We start from the raw sequence: 10,018 nt of genomic DNA, 5'->3' as shown, positions 1-10,018 counted from the left end.
ATTTTTCTCGCTTTTCAGACTATGGCTCTTCCCATCTCACTGAACATTCTGCAGCCGCTTTGCACAAACAGAAATAACGCCTCCACTGGCCTGCAGTGCACAGCGACTAGCTTGTGGCCAACAGCCTTAAACCCATGGTGAAAAAGCTTCCAGGACTGACTTTAAAATGAGGATTAATTTGACAAAATGCTTTGCAAAAGCAAGACAAAGGGAAAGTGGTACCAGACTAGACCTTTCAGTGCCCTGTATTATCAAGCAATAACACAGGCAGACTGTGCTATTGGACCTTGTACAACAACATTATAAACATACACTGTTCCTTCTATGTATGGATGCTTCACTGGCACAAATAAGTGACAGCTTTGAAATGTACAGTAAAATTGCCTCCAATTTCATTGGTTTTTCTTCCTGTGTGTTTCAGCAAATATGTTTACAGTGAACATTCAGGTAGACATTATCTGCCATATTCACTTGCTGATAAACCTCAGGGGTGAAATCCTGGTGCCACAGATTTCAGTAAGGGCAGGATTTCACCCCATGTCTAATCAGTACTAAGCAGTGGTGGAAATGGCCAGGAAAGGAAGTCAGACCCAATGTCATTATCAAAACTCTGGGTCCCTGTGGTCTGGTATTTTTTCTCATTAATATCTGCATATTGATAGGGGAGATTTTCACTCTACCTGTGACTGCTGCACTGGGAAACATTATTATCCCACTCTTTCTTACTCCCCAAAAATGTATCAACACATGCCAATGACAGAAGACCATTAGAGTGGAATGACTTGTATGACTTTCACTGGGAGTTGACCCTAGATGCTAGCAAACTGGTAGAAAATACAGCTGACCACATGGCAAAAAATTCCAGGCTCTCAAGGATCCATTGCTTGTATAAAGGATCAGACACTTCATTGCCTTTCTTAAAGATCCAGCTAGTTTGCACAGCACTCATTTGCATCATATTTGTCTCCCTCATTGGAGAACCCTCGATCCACTGTTGGGGAACCTCTTTGGGATTTTCTTCTCTTCCCAGAAGAAGGGGAGAAGGCAACCAAAGGTTTCCACTTTCTTATCTTCCTGAATCTTCTGCACACATTTATGCTCAAGTAGTAGACAAGAGGGCTGTGAGGCTACAATAGAGGCCATAGCCTTGTTATTGACACTTACCTTCTTTCAAAAAAGTGCTTTGAGGTCTTCAGATGGAAAGTGCTATAGAAGTGCTAGGTATTATCAGCATGACTCCTTCCTCCTGTTTTAGAGATAAGGCAAGCTCCTATCATAAGACCCCAGAGTAACCCTTGCCCTGTGCAGTAGCAGAATAATTCAAGGGGGTGGGAATTAGAGAAACTGGAAATGAATAGGGGAGGGAGACCTTTTGAAATAGCATCTCATTCTCCATTAGTTCTCACTTTTATAACTATTTGTATGCAGCAGCTCGCCTCCCAGGCAGAAAAGCTAGAGGTTACTTGCAATGTAAGGCTTTGCCTGAATCTGCCAGTCTCTTAACCTCCTGGGTTAACATCACCACCTACTGGATCACAGTAATTAGACATTTCTCCAAACTCTTTTCTAAATGAGACTTCCCACGAGGATTATAGTCACATTGAGACAGTGGCAGGGCAGGACCACCACTTTGCCCTTCCCCATTATTGGAACCATGGGGTCTGATTTTGTAAATTGTTGCCCTTTTTTAAAAAGGGTTCATACTACAAAAAAAACAAAAAAAACCCCAACCTTTTCATTTTAAAGCTTACAGACATTATGTAAAGTTCTAAAGCCTTAGATCATGGCTTACAGCCCCAATTTTGCCTGCTGCCCAATTCTGAGGATTTCTGTAAGATATTTTCTAGAGGAGAGAGAAGGCCTGCAGAATGGAAACTCAAGTTCATTGCTGGTGTAACTTCAAGTAAATTAATGGAATTACGTCCTAGATTAAGTAGGGCCTGCATGGCTATTAGGTTTCTCTCTTACACCACTGGAGATGGGGACACACAATAGCAATCTCTCATGGACAACATTCTGCAACAGTCCCCTTACACAGACACAGTGCAGTAGCAGCCCAGGCAGAGTTCTTTGCTTTTCCTCTCTCTATTTTTGGAATACCTCTTGGAAGGGCTACTAGCCTGCCTCTCCAGCCCAGGAAGGACTAACACTACCCGCAATTCTTTTCAAGCCTTTCCCTCAGGCAACAATATATTAATGCAAAACAAAGCTATTCCCTAGACTGACAAGCTACAGGAGCCTTTTGCTTTGCACAGGTCTCATCTCCACAACCAGTCACAAAAACTAACTTCCCTCCTGGAACTCCCCTCCAGCTGTAGTGTCTCTCACACCTTTACAGGCATCACTGAACCCATCCCAGCTGGGTCCGATAATAGAACAGGACTGGCTGGCCCCTAGCCCAGCCCCTCACTCCTTAAAGAAGCAGGCCACCATGTTATACCATGGTTAGATATGAGTGGTTGCTGAACCCTGAGCAGTGGGAGATTGAACCTTTCTGTAATCTTAGCCTGCTTCATCTAAGGGCAAGTAGTAAAAATGTGCTTTCCTCACCTCACTGTTTTGTAGACTGCATAAGGTACTGATGCTGAATTTTTCAACGGGGAAAACTTCTGGAATACACAAGGTATGGGTTGAGTTGTCAAGTGATCAGAGACCATTCAGCAATCCAGAGCAAAAACCTGACAGAGTCAAAAGAGAGAGCAATTAGCCCCTTGTTTACTGTGGCCCTACAATTTATGGAAGGGGGTGGTCCAAAGCCATATTCTAATTGGTTGGTTGGCCCTTTCATGATGTAGCTATGTGTTAGCTCTCACTGATTCTGAGAAATGGCCAAGGGTGCAAAAGATCGCCACTTGATTAATAAGTGAATGCACTCTACAGATCTCACAATGTAACTTTACAGTAAGATGATTCTCCACTTATTACATAAAGGCAACCCTTCCTCTGATTTTAATCACTGCCTGATTCAGTCACATTTTAAAATCACACTCTTTGAAAAGAACTTTTTAAAATGTGTTTGTTGGTATCTGTTTTATTCCCACTCTTAAATGTTAAGAGCACTGGTACTGCCTCTCTCCACCTTGCTACATTCAGCATAATAGGTGTAGGGATTTTCTGTGAGTTTCCTGTGGAGGTACCAGATGCAGACAGCTGGGAGTTAGCACACAGCTGCGTCATCAAAGGCCCGATCAGAATGTGGCATTGGAGAGTCGGTGCCCCAGCCAGCCTTTAATGATGCACAGTACTTAACATTTCCTACTATGTGTATGTGCTCAGCTGCCCTCTATTGGATGGACTATGTCAGACAAATTCTTAAGCAATTATCTGACACTGGCCACAGGATCTAACCCCTAGCATCTTATGGAAATGTATGTTTAGCTCGAGTTATACAGGTGTCATTTGTGCAGCAGGGAGTCCTATGTCCTGCTTTATCCAATGGCCATTAAGTTTGCATATATGCAGCCTGTTTCGCTCATTCCTTGCCCATTATTTCCACTTGCATATGACTCCCTGCAGCCTGTGGATCCCTCCCTGCTCTCTGTCCCTGCATATTCAGTCCCATCTTAGTCTTGTTTAAAGCAAGGACATTTTGATTGTGTCTCTACAGCTAATCCAGCACTGCAGCAGTAAGCATTTAGCATAAAGAACAGAGGGTGCCATGTTATGTGACTGTGTGTAACCCTTTGAGGTTAGGGACTTCTCTAAAGTCTTTCCTCTCTACAGAGAATAAAACAATAGTCTCCTTACTGGAAAACTTCTGCCTTTATTACACAGCCAGGAGGAGATTGTGCCTAGTGCCACCTGCTGCCAGATGGCAGATATTAAAGAAAAAAAGAATGTGCAAAATATCACTAAGTCTCAGTGGGATAAAAGAGAAAACAAGCTTTTGGGTTGGTTTAAACCAGTTCTGTGAGCTTAAAGCCAAACTGCTCTGAGCATTTAAGCAGAAGAGCCAGACCCATAAAGGCTCAGAATGCTAATAATGGAAGAGATTCTGCCAAGTCTCACTCATTAGGGATTAATTGGAAGGCAGTTTTAAAAGCCTCTGGCTCTTTTGATTAAAGGGTTTGCAAAGTGTTTCAATGAGACCTTTAAAACTGCATGCCTAATTTTTTCATAGCTCCCTCATTTTCATTGATTCAGAGCCTCAAAGCAATAAATCCTTCTTTTGGGGATGGGTGTATCTCAGGGAACATTGCTGTGGGAAAGTAAAGCTGTTCATACGCACCTGAATTTGTGTGTGCCTGAGTCCAGGGCTGGCCTTCGAAATTCGGGGTGGGACTTTGCAATGTTTTTCATCACCCACTTTTCACCTCAATTCTACCCAAATTCCTGTCCACCATTATCAAATCATTATGCACTGGGGGAGAGGGTGGGAGAAGAAATAAGGTTAATGATACACTGCTCATACTTAACTGGCTCACTTTATAGGAGTGAGAGATCAATAGCACCCCACTACTCTCTTGCTGCAGAATTGAAACCCAACTGCATGGCTTTTTCAACCCTAGAGGCTAGTTTACATCTCTAAAAGTTTTAGAGTTTTAAAGACACTTTATGTGGAAAAGTGCTAGGAATTTACACCTTTAAAAAGAAAAAAGTTGGAGGTTCTCCCTCACTTTTCTAGTCCCCCCCCCAAAATAAGCAGGATGGGGCCTTGGGACCTCAGAGACTTTAAGGCTGGTATCATCATCTAGTCTGACCTTCTGTCTAATACAAGCCATAGAGTCTCACCCCATTTGAGCCCAATCATATGTTTCACTAAAGCAGAGAGGCCAGATGGGTGAGGCAATACCTTTTATTGGACCATGGTGAAAGAGCTTTCAAGCTACTTCAGGTCTGGAAAAGGTACTCAAAGCTAAATACAAGGAAGAATAAATTGTTTAGCATAAATAGTTAACACAATTTGGGTCCAGTAAAGATATTACCTCACCCACCTTGTCCCTCTAATATCGTGTGACTGATATGGCTACAACTGCATGGCAAACCTTTAACATCCCTGCAGGCATAGGACAAAAAGGGGGGGGGGGGGGCGGGTTTAGTGGATTACAGATTGTTGTAATAAGCCATAAATCCAGTGTCTTTATTAAGACCACGATTTTTAGTGTCTAGCAAAGTTATGAATTTAAGCTCCCAGGTGCATCTTTTGAAAGCATTGCACAGGTTTCCTTAGAGGATGAGGACTGATAGGTCAGATATAGAGAGTGATTGCTTTTGGGGGAAAAATAAAAAGAAAGAAAACTTGCACAACACTTTCATAAAGAAGGCCTGGGAGCTTAAATTCATAACTTTGCTAGACACCAAATATCATAGTCTGAATAGAGATCCTGGATTTACAGTTTATTACAACAATTTATAACCCACTTCCAACCTACTTCCAGCGGTTTCTTCCCCTCCCCCTTATTACTGGAGGGGTGTTAACAAGCCACTTCACCTTGAATGGTCCCTTGAAATATGTGAAATGCTAAACAACCTGTTCCATCCTCTGAGTACCTTTCCCAGAGCTGAAGAAGAGCTCTGTGTAAACTCAAAAGCTTGTCTCTCACCAACAGAAGTTGGTTCAATAAAAGATATTACCTACCCCACCTTGTCTCTCTAAAGACTCAGATAAATAGATTATACAGCTATGTAGACAGGAGGAACATCCTATGACTGTTCAAATGCTTCATCACACCACAACTCTGAATGCCTGATCATGCTCTTTGACACATGAAACTCAAAGGAGCCATTTGAATGAATAGGAGCTTTTATTTTAATTGGCTGGTATTTTTTTATCTCTGAAATCTTGATGAAAAATCTCTAGAGCAGACATTACGATAATTGTCAGTTAGCCTTCGAGCTACAGAAAGGTTTTATTATAAACACTGTGAAAACCAAATCTCAATGAATTCCCCTCCTGCAAAGCCCATCCCTGACAGAGCCACATTTGGCTCGTGTTTAACCATTCTGCTTCTACGTTATGGTAGGTTTTCTTCTGTTATTTTGTTTGTAGGAACGTGTTGTCTCTGGGTGACCAGATGTCCTGATTTTATAGGGATAGTCCCGATATTTGGGGCATTGTCTTATGTATGTGCCTATTACCCTCCAACCCTTGGCCAGATTTTTCACACTTGTTATCCGGTCACCTTAGTCCCTTAACAGTTCCCCAGCTTCTGCTGACTCTTCCCATCTGAAAGCAGATTCAGCCATTTCTGCACATCTTGCATTTGCAGGCTGCCTGGGAGCTTCCCAGCCCTCAGTGTGAATTACAGCAGAGAGCTATCCTTAATTATTTTCTGACAGTAGTAGCCTCTAAGCCACCCTCCATCCTTCCATCTCCTGAGATGCCCCATATCAGCAAGCAAAGAGGAGGTCTATGTAGCACTGTTAGGGTAACTCCACACCAGCCCCAGAACCTATGCTGGAGGTATTCCCCAGGGCCATTTCTGCCTGGTTTTATGCCACAGCAGCATAAACAACATGCAGGACAACCCAGAACTGGTGTTTGGCATGGTCAGTCTCCAGACCGTTGTTCTGTTCTGATCTGACAGTCATCCCCTAACAGCCAGCTGCAACATCAAGGAGACTATAATGCTAAATGGGGATGATGCAGCCACAACAGAGCGACCCGTAAGGAACTCAGATGCCATTCTCATGGAAGCATCCCCAGGACTAAGAACAGGCAGAAGGAACTCAGAATATGTACTGCATAAACAAAGGTGCCTCCAAAGAAAATACATTGCAAAGATTTCCAGCTGTACCCTGACCCTCTTCCCTGGACAGGAAGGGGACTTTGAACCCAAGACTCAAATTATTAAGCTCTAGTTTTGGATTGAGGGTTGTTTGAATTTTTTTTTAAATATCCGATGTTCGGTAACAGTATGAAGAAAATGTATTTACTCTTTAATCAGCAATCTGCATCCAATTACTTAAGCCAACAACATAAACCGCAAAGCCACAGCTGGGTGCCAGGGATTTGCCAACTGTAAAGTTATCAGTACCTGCAGCATCCTGAGGTTTTACTTTCAAAAACATGCCAAGATGTACAGGATTTCTAACAAGTATTGGCGTATTCTTGCAAGGAAGAGACAGAGTTTGCTGACAAGATGATCTGTCTACTCAGCAGGTTACTCTGGGAGGAACACAGAGTTCTCTTGGCTCAAACGAACTTCACATAAAACTAAGAAGCACTTGTCCCCAGGAGTCCTGTGTTTCCAGCAAGCAGCAGAAGAGATTCTGAGCTATTTCTCGATGACAAGCTTCAGCTGATCTACCACACGTGGAGGTAGAAACCCACAAACAACCTCATTATAAAGGAAAGCTGAGGCTCAATCAACTTTTGTGGAATGAACAGTCAGGTAGCTGGTGTGACATGCATGCCATAAGGGGCAGAATGAAACTAATGGTTACTTACCTTTAGAAAATACCCTTCTTTCAAAATGGGAAATGATTGCCTAGGAAGGAGTACTGCGGAAAGGGATCTGGGGGGTCATAGTGGATCACAAGATAAATATGAGCCAAAATGTAACACTGTTGCTAAAAAAGCAAACATTATTCTGGGGTGTTTTAGCAGGGGTATTGTAAGCAAGACACAAGAAGTGATTCTTCTGCTCTACTTCATGATGATTAGGCCTCAGCTGGAGTATTGTGTCCGGTTCTGGGTGCTACATTTCAGGAAAGGTGGACAAATTGGAGGAAGTCCAGAGAAGAGCAATAAAAATGATTAACGGTCTAGAAAACATGAATTATGAAGAAAGATTGAAAAAATTTGGTTTAGTCTGGAAAAAAGAAGATTGAGAAGAAACATGATAACAGTTTTCAAGTACATAAAAGGTTACCAGGAGGAGAGAGAAAAATTGTTCTCCTTAACCTCTGATGATAGGACAAGAAGCAATGGGCTTAAATTGCAGCAAGGGTGGTTTAGATTGGACATTAGGAAAAACTTCCTAACTGTCAGGGTAATTAAGCACTGGAATAAATTACCTAGGGAGGTTGTGGAATTTCCATCATTGGAGATTTTTAAGAGCAGATTAGACAAACACCTGTCAAGGATAGTCTAGATAATGCTTGACCCTGCCTTGAGTGCAAGGGACTGGACTAGAAAACCCCTCGAGGTCTCTTCCAATCCTACGATTCTATAATGCTATGATTCAGGAGGATCCTGATTGGCTTGCACATTTATTCATCCTAATTGACAAACTTTATAGGGATCCCTTCCCTCACTAGTGGGGAAATGCAGCTACCTCTGGGGTGACAGGAGGCAAATACTGAACAGTGCACAACAGAACAACATAATAGTTTAGGGCAGGAGTTGAAAAATACCCACATTTTACAAACGCAGCATGACCACTAGGCAAAGCAGTGGAGGAAGAGGGTGGGAGAGCTGGAAATGAGCAATGTTATACAAATTCTTCTGCACAATTTGGTGTTTGTGGAGATTGGAATAACAGGGGCACCACAGATAAGGATGGAGGTGCACAGGCAGAGCTGAAGAAGCGGTTGCAGCTGTACAATAGTAGGGGTGCTGCAGGTCAGGAATGAAGTGCCCTGGCAGAGCTGTGGAAGAAGCGTATGTTTATCTCCTGCTGGCATGATGCCTGCCTTAAGCCAATGTTGCTGGTGCATGTTCTGTGTCCTTTCATGTGCACTGAGGGCATGATCCATTGGTGTCATTATAAAGACTCCCACTGACTTTAATGGGCTTTGACTCAGCCCCTACGTGCGGGCTTCTCTTTTAAATGCCAAAACAGAGTGGGCTGATTATTTAATGTCACCATGTTCAGACCCTTCCATGTGCCTGCACAGAGCCAGTACAAAGCAGATGGAAGCAGAGAGCTTGTGACCAAAGAGTGCCATCCCTTCCTCTTCGGGGTTAGAACTCTACATTGTAGCAGATGTTGGGCCTACTATGTTCTAAAATGTCGGCGTGAAATCCAGGACACGTCACTAATGAAAATATCAGCTGGAAGGATCCCGATCACAGCAGTCACATCACTGTAAAATGCAGGACTTGGGACCATTACTGCAGACTACTTGGCTTTTTTTTCTTTCAAGGGATGACATACAGGACACTCAACCCCCACCCCAAGCTTTTGATCAAGCCCCTGCTGTCCAGCCCTTAGCAGGCCAAACGAACTCCCCCTAGCAAAGTGCCTCTGAAGGGCTGGAATAATTTGAGTGTGACAGAAATACAGTTTCTTTCTAATTATAGCACATGAGTAAAACAAACAGCCCCGCTGACCTTTGGGAAGTGGCTGGCGGTTTAAATAACGGCAGCAGATATTCCAGGCTTCTGGCTAAAAACCATTTCTGAATTCCTTTTGAGGTGAAAAAATGCAGGGGTCAATTCAGGACAAAGACCCTCCAGGACCGAGGGCTGTTTTCTTCCCGCTGGTGAAGAAGGATCGAGAACATCTGCACATTCTGCCTCAAGAGCCCAGCCTTTGCCTAGCTCTCGGCTTCCAAACAGAAGCAAACCGCCTCTTAGTCATTAGTTTTATTCATTCCTCATGTCCTGGCAGCTGGGGCTCCAGTCTCATCTTGGGCCTCTGTTGTGCTAGGTGCTGTACAGACACAGAGTAAGAGACAGTCCTTTCCTGAAAGAGCTCATCATCTAAATAGACCAAAGGACACATTATCCCCATTTGAGAGGCAGGGATCCGAAGCACAGAAATGCTAAGTGACTTGCCCAAAGTCACACCAGCAGTGCTGGGAATTGCACCCAAATCTCGATTCCCACGCTAGTGCCCTAACCCTAAACTGTCCTTTGTTACCGTCTAACCTTTAAAACCTCATGTTATAGCTACCAGCGATAGCCCTTCCTGGTTCCATTCGCCCAAAAGCTATCTTCAAAGCATTTAAATCCTGTGGCTTGAATGGGTCATAAGGAGCTGCTGTTGAGCAATGGGAGGTGCTTCCCTGCTTTTGGAGCTAGGCAAGCTGCCTCTGTTGGACACCCCCAGATCTTCCCAGGCCTAGAGTGAGAGCAATGCCAGGTATGGAACTGTCACCCCTGCCTGGCCGTGCTGGGCACTAACCCCTT

At 43.6% G+C, this 10,018-nt stretch overlaps 1 long non-coding RNA gene across 1 annotated transcript; it reads right to left on the bottom strand.

Moving 5' to 3' along the window:
• Positions 1–2,609: 2,609 nt before the first annotated feature.
• On the bottom strand, positions 2,610–7,163 carry LOC137147959 (uncharacterized). The gene is made up of 3 exons (XR_010918396.1): positions 6,978–7,163; positions 4,229–4,360; positions 2,610–2,678 (listed from the first exon to the last, which is right to left on the bottom strand). It is a non-coding gene; the product is annotated as an uncharacterized lncRNA (long non-coding RNA).
• Positions 7,164–10,018: the final 2,855 nt, after the last annotated feature.

Source organism: Emydura macquarii, unplaced genomic scaffold, assembly GCF_026122565.2.
Source record: "Emydura macquarii macquarii isolate MOO-44397 ecotype Brisbane River unplaced genomic scaffold, CSIRO-AGI_Emac_v2 contig_587, whole genome shotgun sequence".
NCBI classification, from domain to species: domain Eukaryota; kingdom Metazoa; phylum Chordata; order Testudines; family Chelidae; genus Emydura; species Emydura macquarii.
This window is presented reverse-complemented; position numbering and strand designations above follow the sequence as displayed.